The 18,825-nt window shown below is 45.6% G+C and overlaps 7 non-coding genes across 7 annotated transcripts; all 7 read right to left on the bottom strand.

The window, feature by feature from the left end:
• Window positions 1-1,383: 1,383 nt before the first annotated feature.
• Window positions 1,384-1,574, bottom strand: LOC130334931 (U2 spliceosomal RNA). Its single transcript, XR_008876651.1, has one exon. It is a non-coding gene; the product is annotated as a U2 spliceosomal RNA (small nuclear RNA).
• A 2,084-nt stretch (window positions 1,575-3,658) lies between these two features.
• LOC130334930 (U2 spliceosomal RNA) lies at window positions 3,659-3,849 on the bottom strand. The gene has a single exon (XR_008876650.1). It is a non-coding gene; the product is annotated as a U2 spliceosomal RNA (small nuclear RNA).
• Window positions 3,850-5,937: 2,088 nt separating this feature from the next.
• On the bottom strand, window positions 5,938-6,128 carry LOC130334929 (U2 spliceosomal RNA). The gene has a single exon (XR_008876649.1). It is a non-coding gene; the product is annotated as a U2 spliceosomal RNA (small nuclear RNA).
• A 2,093-nt stretch (window positions 6,129-8,221) lies between these two features.
• On the bottom strand, window positions 8,222-8,412 carry LOC130334928 (U2 spliceosomal RNA). Its single transcript, XR_008876648.1, has one exon. It is a non-coding gene; the product is annotated as a U2 spliceosomal RNA (small nuclear RNA).
• Window positions 8,413-10,501: 2,089 nt separating this feature from the next.
• Window positions 10,502-10,698, bottom strand: LOC130334960 (U2 spliceosomal RNA). Its single transcript, XR_008876677.1, has one exon. It is a non-coding gene; the product is annotated as a U2 spliceosomal RNA (small nuclear RNA).
• Window positions 10,699-14,371: 3,673 nt separating this feature from the next.
• LOC130334927 (U2 spliceosomal RNA) lies at window positions 14,372-14,562 on the bottom strand. Its single transcript, XR_008876647.1, has one exon. It is a non-coding gene; the product is annotated as a U2 spliceosomal RNA (small nuclear RNA).
• Window positions 14,563-16,648: 2,086 nt separating this feature from the next.
• Window positions 16,649-16,839, bottom strand: LOC130334924 (U2 spliceosomal RNA). The gene has a single exon (XR_008876645.1). It is a non-coding gene; the product is annotated as a U2 spliceosomal RNA (small nuclear RNA).
• Between the last annotated feature and the right edge of the window lie 1,986 nt (window positions 16,840-18,825).

Below are 18,825 nucleotides of genomic sequence, written 5' to 3'. Positions count from 1 at the left end.
GCTCCATAGTCACATACACAGCAAAGGAGAGATGTTGTTTACACCTAGTGATGTCAGTGGTATTGAGTGACATCACAGCACAGTGCTAAGGCTCCTGGGCCTGGACACAGCAGCGGCTGCAATATCTCAACGGAGAATACGTTTATATATATGTGTGTGTGTGCGCGTATATATATATATATATATATATATATATATATATATATATATATATATATTTCTCCGCCGAAATCACTTTTAAACCCATTTCCACCTTTTTTTCCCTTCTCTTCCTCTTACTTTTTTTTCACGTTTTTTTACGTTTTTCTCCTTTTCGCCTCTTTTCTGGGCGTATTATTCTTCTTTTTCTTCTTTTTTTTCGTCTAATGCATACCCCATCAGTGCAGCAATGCTTATTCAATACCGCCAGCAGATGGAGACACTGGGGGATAATTTTCTAAGGATTTATACTGATTTTTCCTGTCTGAATTTGTCGCACAGAAAGTTGCAGGCCGAATATGTGTGACATTTCTGCGACTTTAGCTTCTAGAGCATTTTTACAACATTATACATAGGTGCTGAATACATAAAAAGCGACTGTTCAGCGACAGACAAGTCGCATCGGCTGAAAGTAGGCCAGAATGTCAGTCCATGTTGGAGCAGGTTTAGATACAGTCTAAAGTATAGATCTCAAAGTCTGTGCACAGAATTTAGCAAGGGCCTCGCACCTTCTGATGCATCAGGTAGGTGCACAATAGCATAGCCTAACCCTCTGTACTTTGGTCTATATTGATGCGGGACATAGACAGCCAGCTGATGACCAATCCATTAGTGCAATGGATGGCTGGAAGCATTTGTCTTTGCCTTTGCAATACCACAGAAGCAATGCATGGTCAATGTACAGCAATGACACACCTGTGTGAACAGCCAGGAGACCCCCCCCCATGTTATGTTACATAGTTACATAGTTAGTACGGTCGAAAAAAGACATATGTCCATCAAGTTCAACCAGGGAATTAAGGGGTAGGGGTGTGGCGCGATATTGGGGAAGGGATGAGATTTTATATTTCTTCATAAGCATTAATCTTATTTTGTCAATTAGGAACATTCAGCACCCACCCGCTATCAAGGCAGCTGCCTATCATGTCATGCCCTACCTGCACAGGTGTGCTGGCTACTCAAATGATCCAATTAAGGAGGCCATTTAGTCAGCAGCAGCAGAAGTCCTGTGCCTGGACGCTCCAACAGCGGCCAGACACAAGCAGAAGCAGCAGAAGCAGCAGCAGCAGCACCACCTTTTGTTTTTTGGCTGCAGCAGCAGCAAGGCCCACAGGGCTGGCTAGCTGGCTAGCCAGCAAGCAGGTAGCAATGAAAGTAGGAATCTTTCTTTTTAACCCTGTAAGGGGGTGGTGCACTGTACCCGAAGATACTGCCATATCGGGTCAATGCATAGGGCGACGGAAGCAAGCTTCGAAATCGGCCCCCGTTCTCAAAAATCCATTTAATATATGGTCCCCAGATAGGGGACGTATCAGATATTAAACTGATAAGAACAGATACTACACTTGATCTTAGCCAAAAGGCCGAGAAGCGATAACCGTGAAAGGGGCGGGCCCAACAAGGTCCCCTTCATGGGCACTATCACTGCTTGCTGTCAGGGAGGCTGCCAGACAATTTTCCATGCACACTCTGGGCTGGGGGGCAGTCAACCACCAGTACACACAGCAGAACCTAAACCCATACCATTATTGCTAAGCAGCAAGACAGGGGCCCATTGCACTCCCACGGGGCCTTTTTAAATGCAATCCATAACCCGGATTTGCCAGGAACCCTTCTTACTCCTCCTACTTGCATGTGACACTGGGCTTAGGATCTGCATAGGAAACACACACACAAGCACACACCTACCTTTGTTGCCTGCAGATGCCTCCTTGGTTGTCCCCAAACGGTATCAAACCAACACCCACGGGAAGCTGTAAGCATAGAGGACATGCCTGCACCCCATTGGACTTACCTGTGTGGGTTAAATCCGGGTTATTTGACAACCTATGGCGGTGATGGTTCTGCTCAGGCAGAGCAGTGCTGATGCTCCTCATAAAGCTGTCGCTGCTGTGAAGGTTCTAGGTGACATCACAAATCCCTATGGTTACATACACAACAAAGCTGGGTTGTTGTTGTTTACACTCTGCAAGGCCTGTGGAAGTGAGTGACATCATAGCACTGTAGTTCTGAGGGTTCTAGATGGATGCAACAATCTCCTGTTGCTTCTATGAAGGCCATAATAGACGACATCACCAAACAGCTCCATAGTCACATACACAGCAAAGGAGAGATGTTGTTTACACCTAGTGATGTCAGTGGTATTGAGTGACATCACAGCACAGTGCTAAGGCTCCTGGGCCTGGACACAGCAGCGGCTGCAATATCTCAACGGAGAATACGTTTATATATATGTGTGTGTGTGCGCGTATATATATATATATATATATATATATATATATATATATTTCTCCGCCGAAATCACTTTTAAACCCATTTCCACCTTTTTTTCCCTTCTCTTCCTCTTACTTTTTTTTCACGTTTTTTTACGTTTTTCTCCTTTTCGCCTCTTTTCTGGGCGTATTATTCTTCTTTTTCTTCTTTTTTTTCGTCTAATGCATACCCCATCAGTGCAGCAATGCTTATTCAATACCGCCAGCAGATGGAGACACTGGGGGATAATTTTCTAAGGATTTATACTGATTTTTCCTGTCTGAATTTGTCGCACAGAAAGTTGCAGGCCGAATATGTGTGACATTTCTGCGACTTTAGCTTCTAGAGCATTTTTACAACATTATACATAGGTGCTGAATACATAAAAAGCGACTGTTCAGCGACAGACAAGTCGCATCGGCTGAAAGTAGGCCAGAATGTCAGTCCATGTTGGAGCAGGTTTAGATACAGTCTAAAGTATAGATCTCAAAGTCTGTGCACAGAATTTAGCAAGGGCCTCGCACCTTCTGATGCATCAGGTAGGTGCACAATAGCATAGCCTAACCCTCTGTACTTTGGTCTATATTGATGCGGGACATAGACAGCCAGCTGATGACCAATCCATTAGTGCAATGGATGGCTGGAAGCATTTGTCTTTGCCTTTGCAATACCACAGAAGCAATGCATGGTCAATGTACAGCAATGACACACCTGTGTGAACAGCCAGGAGACCCCCCCCCCCCCCCCATGTTATGTTACATAGTTACATAGTTAGTACGGTCGAAAAAAGACATATGTCCATCAAGTTCAACCAGGGAATTAAGGGGTAGGGGTGTGGCGCGATATTGGGGAAGGGATGAGATTTTATATTTCTTCATAAGCATTAATCTTATTTTGTCAATTAGGAACATTCAGCACCCACCCGCTATCAAGGCAGCTGCCTATCATGTCATGCCCTACCTGCACAGGTGTGCTGGCTACTCAAATGATCCAATTAAGGAGGCCATTTAGTCAGCAGCAGCAGAAGTCCTGTGCCTGGACGCTCCAACAGCGGCCAGACACAAGCAGAAGCAGCAGAAGCAGCAGCAGCAGCACCACCTTTTGTTTTTTGGCTGCAGCAGCAGCAAGGCCCACAGGGCTGGCTAGCTGGCTAGCCAGCAAGCAGGTAGCAATGAAAGTAGGAATCTTTCTTTTTAACCCTGTAAGGGGGTGGTGCACTGTACCCGAAGATACTGCCATATCGGGTCAATGCATAGGGCGACGGAAGCAAGCTTCGAAATCGGCCCCCGTTCTCAAAAATCCATTTAATATATGGTCCCCAGATAGGGGACGTATCAGATATTAAACTGATAAGAACAGATACTACACTTGATCTTAGCCAAAAGGCCGAGAAGCGATAACCGTGAAAGGGGCGGGCCCAACAAGGTCCCCTTCATGGGCACTATCACTGCTTGCTGTCAGGGAGGCTGCCAGACAATTTTCCATGCACACTCTGGGCTGGGGGGCAGTCAACCACCAGTACACACAGCAGAACCTAAACCCATACCATTATTGCTAAGCAGCAAGACAGGGGCCCATTGCACTCCCACGGGGCCTTTTTAAATGCAATCCATAACCCGGATTTGCCAGGAACCCTTCTTACTCCTCCTACTTGCATGTGACACTGGGCTTAGGATCTGCATAGGAAACACACACACAAGCACACACCTACCTTTGTTGCCTGCAGATGCCTCCTTGGCTGTCCCCAAACGGTATCAAACCAACACCCACGGGAAGCTGTAAGCATAGAGGACATGCCTGCACCCCATTGGACTTACCTGTGTGGGTTAAATCCGGGTTATTTGACAACCTATGGCGGTGATGGTTCTGCTCAGGCAGAGCAGTGCTGATGCTCCTCATAAAGCTGTCGCTGCTGTGAAGGTTCTAGGTGACATCACAAATCCCTATGGTTACATACACAACAAAGCTGGGTTGTTGTTGTTTACACTCTGCAAGGCCTGTGGAAGTGAGTGACATCATAGCACTGTAGTTCTGAGGGTTCTAGATGGATGCAACAATCTCCTGTTGCTTCTATGAAGGCCGTAATAGACGACATCACCAAACAGCTCCATAGTCACATACACAGCAAAGGAGAGATGTTGTTTACACCTAGTGATGTCAGTGGTATTGAGTGACATCACAGCACAGTGCTAAGGCTCCTGGGCCTGGACACAGCAGCGGCTGCAATATCTCAACGGAGAATACGTTTATATATATGTGTGTGTGTGCGCGTATATATATATATATATATATATATATATATATATATATATTTCTCCGCAGAAATCACTTTTAAACCCATTTCCACCTTTTTTTCCCTTCTCTTCCTCTTACTTTTTTTTCACGTTTTTTTACGTTTTTCTCCTTTTCGCCTCTTTTCTGGGCGTATTATTCTTCTTTTTCTTCTTTTTTTTCGTCTAATGCATACCCCATCAGTGCAGCAATGCTTATTCAATACCGCCAGCAGATGGAGACACTGGGGGATAATTTTCTAAGGATTTATACTGATTTTTCCTGTCTGAATTTGTCGCACAGAAAGTTGCAGGCCGAATATGTGTGACATTTCTGCGACTTTAGCTTCTAGAGCATTTTTACAACATTATACATAGGTGCTGAATACATAAAAAGCGACTGTTCAGCGACAGACAAGTCGCATCGGCTGAAAGTAGGCCAGAATGTCAGTCCATGTTGGAGCAGGTTTAGATACAGTCTAAAGTATAGATCTCAAAGTCTGTGCACAGAATTTAGCAAGGGCCTCGCACCTTCTGATGCATCAGGTAGGTGCACAATAGCATAGCCTAACCCTCTGTACTTTGGTCTATATTGATGCGGGACATAGACAGCCAGCTGATGACCAATCCATTAGTGCAATGGATGGCTGGAAGCATTTGTCTTTGCCTTTGCAATACCACAGAAGCAATGCATGGTCAATGTACAGCAATGACACACCTGTGTGAACAGCCAGGAGACCCCCCCCCCCCCCCCCCATGTTATGTTACATAGTTACATAGTTAGTACGGTCGAAAAAAGACATATGTCCATCAAGTTCAACCAGGGAATTAAGGGGTAGGGGTGTGGCGCGATATTGGGGAAGGGATGAGATTTTATATTTCTTCATAAGCATTAATCTTATTTTGTCAATTAGGAACATTCAGCACCCACCCGCTATCAAGGCAGCTGCCTATCATGTCATGCCCTACCTGCACAGGTGTGCTGGCTACTCAAATGATCCAATTAAGGAGGCCATTTAGTCAGCAGCAGCAGAAGTCCTGTGCCTGGACGCTCCAACAGCGGCCAGACACAAGCAGAAGCAGCAGAAGCAGCAGCAGCAGCACCACCTTTTGTTTTTTGGCTGCAGCAGCAGCAAGGCCCACAGGGCTGGCTAGCTGGCTAGCCAGCAAGCAGGTAGCAATGAAAGTAGGAATCTTTCTTTTTAACCCTGTAAGGGGGTGGTGCACTGTACCCGAAGATACTGCCATATCGGGTCAATGCATAGGGCGACGGAAGCAAGCTTCGAAATCGGCCCCCGTTCTCAAAAATCCATTTAATATATGGTCCCCAGATAGGGGACGTATCAGATATTAAACTGATAAGAACAGATACTACACTTGATCTTAGCCAAAAGGCCGAGAAGCGATAACCGTGAAAGGGGCGGGCCCAACAAGGTCCCCTTCATGGGCACTATCACTGCTTGCTGTCAGGGAGGCTGCCAGACAATTTTCCATGCACACTCTGGGCTGGGGGGCAGTCAACCACCAGTACACACAGCAGAACCTAAACCCATACCATTATTGCTAAGCAGCAAGACAGGGGCCCATTGCACTCCCACGGGGCCTTTTTAAATGCAATCCATAACCCGGATTTGCCAGGAACCCTTCTTACTCCTCCTACTTGCATGTGACACTGGGCTTAGGATCTGCATAGGAAACACACACACAAGCACACACCTACCTTTGTTGCCTGCAGATGCCTCCTTGGCTGTCCCCAAATGGTATCAAACCAACACCCACGGGAAGCTGTAAGCATAGAGGACATGCCTGCACCCCATTGGACTTACCTGTGTGGGTTAAATCCGGGTTATTTGACAACCTATGGCGGTGATGGTTCTGCTCAGGCAGAGCAGTGCTGATGCTCCTCATAAAGCTGTCGCTGCTGTGAAGGTTCTAGGTGACATCACAAATCCCTATGGTTACATACACAACAAAGCTGGGTTGTTGTTGTTTACACTCTGCAAGGCCTGTGGAAGTGAGTGACATCATAGCACTGTAGTTCTGAGGGTTCTAGATGGATGCAACAATCTCCTGTTGCTTCTATGAAGGCCATAATAGACGACATCACCAAACAGCTCCATAGTCACATACACAGCAAAGGAGAGATGTTGTTTACACCTAGTGATGTCAGTGGTATTGAGTGACATCACAGCACAGTGCTAAGGCTCCTGGGCCTGGACACAGCAGCGGCTGCAATATCTCAACGGAGAATACGTTTATATATATGTGTGTGTGTGCGCGTATATATATATATATATATATATATATATATATATATATATATATTTCTCCGCCGAAATCACTTTTAAACCCATTTCCACCTTTTTTTCCCTTCTCTTCCTCTTACTTTTTTTTCAAGTTTTTTTACGTTTTTCTCCTTTTCGCCTCTTTTCTGGGCGTATTATTCTTCTTTTTCTTCTTTTTTTTCGTCTAATGCATACCCCATCAGTGCAGCAATGCTTATTCAATACCGCCAGCAGATGGAGACACTGGGGGATAATTTTCTAAGGATTTATACTGATTTTTCCTGTCTGAATTTGTCGCACAGAAAGTTGCAGGCCGAATATGTGTGACATTTCTGCGACTTTAGCTTCTAGAGCATTTTTACAACATTATACATAGGTGCTGAATACATAAAAAGCGACTGTTCAGCGACAGACAAGTCGCATCGGCTGAAAGTAGGCCAGAATGTCAGTCCATGTTGGAGCAGGTTTAGATACAGTCTAAAGTATAGATCTCAAAGTCTGTGCACAGAATTTAGCAAGGGCCTCGCACCTTCTGATGCATCAGGTAGGTGCACAATAGCATAGCCTAACCCTCTGTACTTTGGTCTATATTGATGCGGGACATAGACAGCCAGCTGATGACCAATCCATTAGTGCAATGGATGGCTGGAAGCATTTGTCTTTGCCTTTGCAATACCACAGAAGCAATGCATGGTCAATGTACAGCAATGACACACCTGTGTGAACAGCCAGGAGACCCCCCCCCCCCCCCCATGTTATGTTACATAGTTACATAGTTAGTACGGTCGAAAAAAGACATATGTCCATCAAGTTCAACCAGGGAATTAAGGGGTAGGGGTGTGGCGCGATATTGGGGAAGGGATGAGATTTTATATTTCTTCATAAGCATTAATCTTATTTTGTCAATTAGGAACATTCAGCACCCACCCGCTATCAAGGCAGCTGCCTATCATGTCATGCCCTACCTGCACAGGTGTGCTGGCTACTCAAATGATCCAATTAAGGAGGCCATTTAGTCAGCAGCAGCAGAAGTCCTGTGCCTGGACGCTCCAACAGCGGCCAGACACAAGCAGAAGCAGCAGAAGCAGCAGCAGCAGCACCACCTTTTGTTTTTTGGCTGCAGCAGCAGCAGCAAGGCCCACAGGGCTGGCTAGCTGGCTAGCCAGCAAGCAGGTAGCAATGAAAGTAGGAATCTTTCTTTTTAACCCTGTAAGGGGGTGGTGCACTGTACCCGAAGATACTGCCATATCGGGTCAATGCATAGGGCGACGGAAGCAAGCTTCGAAATCGGCCCCCGTTCTCAAAAATCCATTTAATATATGGTCCCCAGATAGGGGACGTATCAGATATTAAACTGATAAGAACAGATACTACACTTGATCTTAGCCAAAAGGCCGAGAAGCGATAACCGTGAAAGGGGTGGGCCCAACAAGGTCCCCTTCATGGGCACTATCACTGCTTGCTGTCAGGGAGGCTGCCAGACAATTTTCCATGCACACTCTGGGCTGGGGGGCAGTCAACCACCAGTACACACAGCAGAACCTAAACCCATACCATTATTGCTAAGCAGCAAGACAGGGGCCCATTGCACTCCCACGGGGCCTTTTTAAATGCAATCCATAACCCGGATTTGCCAGGAACCCTTCTTACTCCTCCTACTTGCATGTGACACTGGGCTTAGGATCTGCATAGGAAACACACACACAAGCACACACCTACCTTTGTTGCCTGCAGATGCCTCCTTGGCTGTCCCCAAACGGTATCAAACCAACACCCACGGGAAGCTGTAAGCATAGAGGACATGCCTGCACCCCATTGGACTTACCTGTGTGGGTTAAATCCGGGTTATTTGACAACCTATGGCGGTGATGGTTCTGCTCAGGCAGAGCAGTGCTGATGCTCCTCATAAAGCTGTCGCTGCTGTGAAGGTTCTAGGTGACATCACAAATCCCTATGGTTACATACACAACAAAGCTGGGTTGTTGTTGTTTACACTCTGCAAGGCCTGTGGAAGTGAGTGACATCATAGCACTGTAGTTCTGAGGGTTCTAGATGGATGCAACAATCTCCTGTTGCTTCTATGAAGGCCATAATAGACGACATCACCAAACAGCTCCATAGTCACATACACAGCAAAGGAGAGATGTTGTTTACACCTAGTGATGTCAGTGGTATTGAGTGACATCACAGCACAGTGCTAAGGCTCCTGGGCCTGGACACAGCAGCGGCTGCAATATCTCAACGGAGAATACGTTTATATATATGTGTGTGTGTGCGCGTATATATATATATATATATATATATATATATATATATTTCTCCGCAGAAATCACTTTTAAACCCATTTCCACCTTTTTTTCCCTTCTCTTCCTCTTACTTTTTTTTCACGTTTTTTTACGTTTTTCTCCTTTTCGCCTCTTTTCTGGGCGTATTATTCTTCTTTTTCTTCTTTTTTTTCGTCTAATGCATACCCCATCAGTGCAGCAATGCTTATTCAATACCGCCAGCAGATGGAGACACTGGGGGATAATTTTCTAAGGATTTATACTGATTTTTCCTGTCTGAATTTGTCGCACAGAAAGTTGCAGGCCGAATATGTGTGACATTTCTGCGACTTTAGCTTCTAGAGCATTTTTACAACATTATACATAGGTGCTGAATACATAAAAAGCGACTGTTCAGCGACAGACAAGTCGCATCGGCTGAAAGTAGGCCAGAATGTCAGTCCATGTTGGAGCAGGTTTAGATACAGTCTAAAGTATAGATCTCAAAGTCTGTGCACAGAATTTAGCAAGGGCCTCGCACCTTCTGATGCATCAGGTAGGTGCACAATAGCATAGCCTAACCCTCTGTACTTTGGTCTATATTGATGCGGGACATAGACAGCCAGCTGATGACCAATCCATTAGTGCAATGGATGGCTGGAAGCATTTGTCTTTGCCTTTGCAATACCACAGAAGCAATGCATGGTCAATGTACAGCAATGACACACCTGTGTGAACAGCCAGGAGACCCCCCCCCCCCCCCCCCCCATGTTATGTTACATAGTTACATAGTTAGTACGGTCGAAAAAAGACATATGTCCATCAAGTTCAACCAGGGAATTAAGGGGTAGGGGTGTGGCGCGATATTGGGGAAGGGATGAGATTTTATATTTCTTCATAAGCATTAATCTTATTTTGTCAATTAGGAACATTCAGCACCCACCCGCTATCAAGGCAGCTGCCTATCATGTCATGCCCTACCTGCACAGGTGTGCTGGCTACTCAAATGATCCAATTAAGGAGGCCATTTAGTCAGCAGCAGCAGAAGTCCTGTGCCTGGACGCTCCAACAGCGGCCAGACACAAGCAGAAGCAGCAGAAGCAGCAGCAGCAGCAGCACCACCTTTTGTTTTTTGGCTGCAGCAGCAGCAAGGCCCACAGGGCTGGCTAGCTGGCTAGCCAGCAAGCAGGTAGCAATGAAAGTAGGAATCTTTCTTTTTAACCCTGTAAGGGGGTGGTGCACTGTACCCGAAGATACTGCCATATCGGGTCAATGCATAGGGCGACGGAAGCAAGCTTCGAAATCGGCCCCCGTTCTCAAAAATCCATTTAATATATGGTCCCCAGATAGGGGACGTATCAGATATTAAACTGATAAGAACAGATTTTTTTTTTTTTTTTTTTTTTTTTTTTTTTTTTTTTAAGTTGCCCTCAGAACTCACTCAGAGTTCCAAGATCTTATTTGAAACTCAATTATTGTGTTCATCCTTGGGTAACATAATTTAATTTCTTTTCTTAAACACCAAATGAAATAAAAAGAAACATTTTAAAATCAATACATAAAGAAAAAACTCATAAAATAACTAAACCATACCTTACTTTCTAATTAACAAATCTCCATTAGAAAGTCATTCCCTTCCTCCAAGCATACACCGTTAGGAAATCAATCAAACCTAGACTGATATTCCCTCTAGTCACATCACTCTTGGCTTGAGATGCCAACCAGGCTGGAATTTTATACGCTTCAATGAAACGATTCATATCCGCCTTAAAAGAAAAATAAACTTTGTCCCGCACCTCCTCCTCCCGTGACTTAAATCTTGCTTTTAGCTCAATCATTTCTTTATCAAATGTCCGTCTTTCTGTTTCTGACAGATTCTCCAATAAACTTCCAAGCACACCACCATATTGTGACGGCACAAACTCTTCCACCTCTTTCTTTTTCTTCTGTTCCGCTGCTCTTCTTATTGGAACCTGTTCTAGCTCAGGCTCTTTTGCTTCAACTACTTCCTCTCGGCTTCTTTTAACCGCCTCTTTTTTCCCAACCTTTTTCTTGGGACAAGAGCCAAGAAGATGGCCCTCATTCCCACACAGATGGCACTTCTTCTTCTTCTCACAATTCTCCGCCTCATGACCTTCTTCTTGGCACTTGAAGCACCACAGGAATGTACATACATCCTTACTATGGCCATACTGCTTACACTTACGGCAAAACTCTTGCATGCCGGAGAAAAACAAGTCACCGTTTACCGTTCCAATTTTAAACCGCCCTGGCGGGACTATTAGCTTACCATCCACCGTTTCTTTAAATTTTACATCAAACTTCCATTTGGTAGTCCATAATCCAAACTGGTTCAAAATCTTACCTTTGGGCAATACATTATCACAAAATCTTAACAGGAAAGTAACAATGTCTTCTTCTGGTGTATATGGGCTGTACATTCTTACAGTCACCAGTCTTTCTCTGCGAGGGAAGTGTGGAATTATCCCCACTCCCTCCAGGACCGAACTTCCTTTCCTTTGCTGAAAACGGCTCCAGAATACATCATAGTCCTCTTCTGACATAAGCACAACATCATAGTATCCACTCTTTGGAAATTCCAGCATGGAAAGAATTTGTTCCTTCCTGATCTCCAAGAGCTTGAACAAAACATCCTCGACCACGAATACCAGGCCTCTCTCCTTTTTCCGCACATCCTGCAAGGAAATCCGCACTCCATTCCGTAATCTTGCGAAGGATGGTACACCTTCAGAAGCAGATCCACGATCTTCAGCCATCTCCAAGGTATCCAGGCACCTCCCCCACGCAAGCAGGTAGGTGTGGATCGCCTCCCGTTGTCTGGGGACTAGGCCGGCTCCCTAATAGCAGCAGGGGGGTGAAGTCCCTCCGTTAAGAAGGACGATCCCCCCAGGCAAAGGAGCCGGGTACCCCAGACACCCTCTGGCCAGACCAAGTGAGCAGAACTACACTTGATCTTAGCCAAAAGGCCGAGAAACGATAACCGTGAAAGGGGCGGGCCCAACAAGGTCCCCTTCATGGGCACTATCACTGCTTGCTGTCAGGGAGGCTGCCAGACAATTTTCCATGCACACTCTGGGCTGGGGGGCAGTCAACCACCAGTACACACAGCAGAACCTAAACCCATACCATTATTGCTAAGCAGCAAGACAGGGGCCCATTGCACTCCCACGGGGCCTTTTTAAATGCAATCCATAACCCGGATTTGCCAGGAACCCTTCTTACTCCTCCTACTTGCATGTGACACTGGGCTTAGGATCTGCATAGGAAACACACACACAAGCACACACCTACCTTTGTTGCCTGCAGATGCCTCCTTGGCTGTCCCCAAACGGTATCAAACCAACACCCACGGGAAGCTGTAAGCATAGAGGACATGCCTGCACCCCATTGGACTTACCTGTGTGGGTTAAATCCGGGTTATTTGACAACCTATGGCGGTGATGGTTCTGCTCAGGCAGAGCAGTGCTGATGCTCCTCATAAAGCTGTCGCTGCTGTGAAGGTTCTAGGTGACATCACAAATCCCTATGGTTACATACACAACAAAGCTGGGTTGTTGTTGTTTACACTCTGCAAGGCCTGTGGAAGTGAGTGACATCATAGCACTGTAGTTCTGAGGGTTCTAGATGGATGCAACAATCTCCTGTTGCTTCTATGAAGGCCATAATAGACGACATCACCAAACAGCTCCATAGTCACATACACAGCAAAGGAGAGATGTTGTTTACACCTAGTGATGTCAGTGGTATTGAGTGACATCACAGCACAGTGCTAAGGCTCCTGGGCCTGGACACAGCAGCGGCTGCAATATCTCAACGGAGAATACGTTTATATATATGTGTGTGTGTGCGCGTATATATATATATATATATATATATATATATATATATATATATATATATATATATTTCTCCGCCGAAATCACTTTTAAACCCATTTCCACCTTTTTTTCCCTTCTCTTCCTCTTACTTTTTTTTCACGTTTTTTTACGTTTTTCTCCTTTTCGCCTCTTTTCTGGGCGTATTATTCTTCTTTTTCTTCTTTTTTTTCGTCTAATGCATACCCCATCAGTGCAGCAATGCTTATTCAATACCGCCAGCAGATGGAGACACTGGGGGATAATTTTCTAAGGATTTATACTGATTTTTCCTGTCTGAATTTGTCGCACAGAAAGTTGCAGGCCGAATATGTGTGACATTTCTGCGACTTTAGCTTCTAGAGCATTTTTACAACATTATACATAGGTGCTGAATACATAAAAAGCGACTGTTCAGCGACAGACAAGTCGCATCGGCTGAAAGTAGGCCAGAATGTCAGTCCATGTTGGAGCAGGTTTAGATACAGTCTAAAGTATAGATCTCAAAGTCTGTGCACAGAATTTAGCAAGGGCCTCGCACCTTCTGATGCATCAGGTAGGTGCACAATAGCATAGCCTAACCCTCTGTACTTTGGTCTATATTGATGCGGGACATAGACAGCCAGCTGATGACCAATCCATTAGTGCAATGGATGGCTGGAAGCATTTGTCTTTGCCTTTGCAATACCACAGAAGCAATGCATGGTCAATGTACAGCAATGACACACCTGTGTGAACAGCCAGGAGACCCCCCCCCCCCCCCCCCATGTTATGTTACATAGTTACATAGTTAGTACGGTCGAAAAAAGACATATGTCCATCAAGTTCAACCAGGGAATTAAGGGGTAGGGGTGTGGCGCGATATTGGGGAAGGGATGAGATTTTATATTTCTTCATAAGCATTAATCTTATTTTGTCAATTAGGAACATTCAGCACCCACCCGCTATCAAGACAGCTGCCTATCATGTCATGCCCTACCTGCACAGGTGTGCTGGCTACTCAAATGATCCAATTAAGGAGGCCATTTAGTCAGCAGCAGCAGAAGTCCTGTGCCTGGACGCTCCAACAGCGGCCAGACACAAGCAGAAGCAGCAGAAGCAGCAGCAGCAGCACCACCTTTTGTTTTTTGGCTGCAGCAGCAGCAAGGCCCACAGGGCTGGCTAGCTGGCTAGCCAGCAAGCAGGTAGCAATGAAAGTAGGAATCTTTCTTTTTAACCCTGTAAGGGGGTGGTGCACTGTACCCGAAGATACTGCCATATCGGGTCAATGCATAGGGCGACGGAAGCAAGCTTCGAAATCGGCCCCCGTTCTCAAAAATCCATTTAATATATGGTCCCCAGATAGGGGACGTATCAGATATTAAACTGATAAGAACAGATACTACACTTGATCTTAGCCAAAAGGCCGAGAAGCGATAACCGTGAAAGGGGCGGGCCCAACAAGGTCCCCTTCATGGGCACTATCACTGCTTGCTGTCAGGGAGGCTGCCAGACAATTTTCCATGCACACTCTGGGCTGGGGGGCAGTCAACCACCAGTACACACAGCAGAACCTAAACCCATACCATTATTGCTAAGCAGCAAGACAGGGGCCCATTGCACTCCCACGGGGCCTTTTTAAATGCAATCCATAACCCGGATTTGCCAGGAACCCTTCTTACTCCTCCTACTTGCATGTGACACTGGGCTTAGGATCTGCATAGGAAACACACACACAAGCACACACCTACCTTTGTTGCCTGCAGATGCCTCCTTGGCTGTCCCCAAACGGTATCAAACCAACACCCACGGGAAGCTGTAAGCATAGAGGACATGCCTGCACCCCATTGGACTTACCTGTGTGGGTTAAATCCGGGTTATTTGACAACCTATGGCGGTGATGGTTCTGCTCAGGCAGAGCAGTGCTGATGCTCCTCATAAAGCTGTCGCTGCTGTGAAGGTTCTAGGTGACATCACAAATCCCTATGGTTACATACACAACAAAGCTGGGTTGTTGTTGTTTACACTCTGCAAGGCCTGTGGAAGTGAGTGACATCATAGCACTGTAGTTCTGAGGGTTCTAGATGGATGCAACAATCTCCTGTTGCTTCTATGAAGGCCATAATAGACGACATCACCAAACAGCTCCATAGTCACATACACAGCAAAGGAGAGATGTTGTTTACACCTAGTGATGTCAGTGGTATTGAGTGACATCACAGCACAGTGCTAAGGCTCCTGGGCCTGGACACAGCAGCGGCTGCAATATCTCAACGGAGAATACGTTTATATATATGTGTGTGTGTGCGCGTATATATATATATATATATATATATATATATATATATATATATATTTCTCCGCCGAAATCACTTTTAAACCCATTTCCACCTTTTTTTCCCTTCTCTTCCTCTTACTTTTTTTTCACGTTTTTTTACGTTTTTCTCCTTTTCGCCTCTTTTCTGGGCGTATTATTCTTCTTTTTCTTCTTTTTTTTCGTCTAATGCATACCCCATCAGTGCAGCAATGCTTATTCAATACCGCCAGCAGATGGAGACACTGGGGGATAATTTTCTAAGGATTTATACTGATTTTTCCTGTCTGAATTTGTCGCACAGAAAGTTGCAGGCCGAATATGTGTGACATTTCTGCGACTTTAGCTTCTAGAGCATTTTTACAACATTATACATAGGTGCTGAATACATAAAAAGCGACTGTTCAGCGACAGACAAGTCGCATCGGCTGAAAGTAGGCCAGAATGTCAGTCCATGTTGGAGCAGGTTTAGATACAGTCTAAAGTATAGATCTCAAAGTCTGTGCACAGAATTTAGCAAGGGCCTCGCACCTTCTGATGCATCAGGTAGGTGCACAATAGCATAGCCTAACCCTCTGTACTTTGGTCTATATTGATGCGGGACATAGACAGCCAGCTGATGACCAATCCATTAGTGCAATGGATGGCTGGAAGCATTTGTCTTTGCCTTTGCAATACCACAGAAGCAATGCATGGTCAATGTACAGCAATGACACACCTGTGTGAACAGCCAGGAGACCCCCCCCCCCCATGTTATGTTACATAGTTACATAGTTAGTACGGTCGAAAAAAGACATATGTCCATCAAGTTCAACCAGGGAATTAAGGGGTAGGGGTGTGGCGCGATATTGGGGAAGGGATGAGATTTTATATTTCTTCATAAGCATTAATCTTATTTTGTCAATTAGGAACATTCAGCACCCACCCGCTATCAAGGCAGCTGCCTATCATGTCATGCCCTACCTGCACAGGTGTGCTGGCTACTCAAATGATCCAATTAAGGAGGCCATTTAGTCAGCAGCAGCAGAAGTCCTGTGCCTGGACGCTCCAACAGCGGCCAGACACAAGCAGAAGCAGCAGAAGCAGCAGCAGCAGCACCACCTTTTGTTTTTTGGCTGCAGCAGCAGCAAGGCCCACAGGGCTGGCTAGCTGGCTAGCCAGCAAGCAGGTAGCAATGAAAGTAGGAATCTTTCTTTTTAACCCTGTAAGGGGGTGGTGCACTGTACCCGAAGATACTGCCATATCGGGTCAATGCATAGGGCGACGGAAGCAAGCTTCGAAATCGGCCCCCGTTCTCAAAAATCCATTTAATATATGGTCCCCAGATAGGGGACGTATCAGATATTAAACTGATAAGAACAGATACTACACTTGATCTTAGCCAAAAGGCCGAGAAGCGATAACCGTGAAAGGGGCGGGCCCAACAAGGTCCCCTTCATGGGCACTATCACTGCTTGCTGTCAGGGAGGCTGCCAGACAATTTTCCATGCACACTCTGGGCTGGGGGGCAGTCAACCACCAGTACACACAGCAGAACCTAAACCCATACCATTATTGCTAAGCAGCAAGACAGGGGCCCATTGCACTCCCACGGGGCCTTTTTAAATGCAATCCATAACCCGGATTTGCCAGGAACCCTTCTTACTCCTCCTACTTGCATGTGACACTGGGCTTAGGATCTGCATAGGAAACACACACACAAGCACACACCTACCTTTGTTGCCTGCAGATGCCTCCTTGGCTGTCCCCAAACGGTATCAAACCAACACCCACGGGAAGCTGTAAGCATAGAGGACATGCCTGCACCCCATTGGACTTACCTGTGTGGGTTAAATCCGGGTTATTTGACAACCTATGGCGGTGATGGTTCTGCTCAGGCAGAGCAGTGCTGATGCTCCTCATAAAGCTGTCGCTGCTGTGAAGGTTCTAGGTGACATCACAAATCCCTATGGTTACATACACAACAAAGCTGGGTTGTTGTTGTTTACACTCTGCAAGGCCTGTGGAAGTGAGTGACATCATAGCACTGTAGTTCTGAGGGTTCTAGATGGATGCAACAATCTCCTGTTGCTTCTATGAAGGCCATAATAGACGACATCACCAAACAGCTCCATAGTCACATACACAGCAAAGGAGAGATGTTGTTTACACCTAGTGATGTCAGTGGTATTGAGTGACATCACAGCACAGTGCTAAGGCTCCTGGGCCTGGACACAGCAGCGGCTGCAATATCTCAACGGAGAATACGTTTATATATATGTGTGTGTGTGCGCGTATATATATATATATATATATATATATATATATATATATATATTTCTCCGCCGAAATCACTTTTAAACCCATTTCCACCTTTTTTTCCCTTCTCTTCCTCTTACTTTTTTTTCACGTTTTTTTACGTTTTTCTCCTTTTCGCCTCTTTTCTGGGCGTATTATTCTTCTTTTTCTTCTTTTTTTTCGTCTAATGCATACCCCATCAGTGCAGCAATGCTTATTCAATACCGCCAGCAGATGGAGACACTGGGGGATAATTTTCTAAGGATTTATACTGATTTTTCCTGTCTGAATTTGTCGCACAGAAAGTTGCAGGCCGAATATGTGTGACATTTCTGCGACTTTAGCTTCTAGAGCATTTTTACAACATTATACATAGGTGCTGAATACATAAAAAGCGACTGTTCAGCGACAGACAAGTCGCATCGGCTGAAAGTAGGCCAGAATGTCAGTCCATGTTGGAGCAGGTTTAGATACAGTCTAAAGTATAGATCTCAAAGTCTGTGCACAGAATTTAGCAAGGGCCTCGCACCTTCTGATGCATCAGGTAGGTGCACAATAGCATAGCCTAACCCTCTGTACTTTGGTCTATATTGATGCGGGACATAGACAGCCAGCTGATGACCAATCCATTAGTGCAATGGATGGCTGGAAGCATTTGTCTTTGCCTTTGCAATACCACAGAAGCAATGCATGGTCAATGTACAGCAATGACACACCTGTGTGAACAGCCAGGAGACCCCCCCCATGTTATGTTACATAGTTACATAGTTAGTACGGTCGAAAAAAGACATATGTCCATCAAGTTCAACCAGGGAATTAAGGGGTAGGGGTGTGGCGCGATATTGGGGAAGGGATGAGATTTTATATTTCTTCATAAGCATTAATCTTATTTTGTCAATTAGGAACATTCAGCACCCACCCGCTATCAAGGCAGCTGCCTATCATGTCATGCCCTACCTGCACAGGTGTGCTGGCTACTCAAATGATCCAATTAAGGAGGCCATTTAGTCAGCAGCAGCAGAAGTCCTGTGCCTGGACGCTCCAACAGCGGCCAGACACAAGCAGAAGCAGCAGAAGCAGCAGCAGCAGCACCACCTTTTGTTTTTTGGC

The sequence above is a fragment of the Hyla sarda genome, unplaced genomic scaffold (genome assembly GCF_029499605.1).
Source record: "Hyla sarda isolate aHylSar1 unplaced genomic scaffold, aHylSar1.hap1 scaffold_446, whole genome shotgun sequence".
Lineage (NCBI taxonomy): Eukaryota > Metazoa > Chordata > Amphibia > Anura > Hylidae > Hyla > Hyla sarda.
Note: the sequence above shows the minus strand (reverse complement) of the source record. Positions and strands in the feature narration are given on the sequence as shown.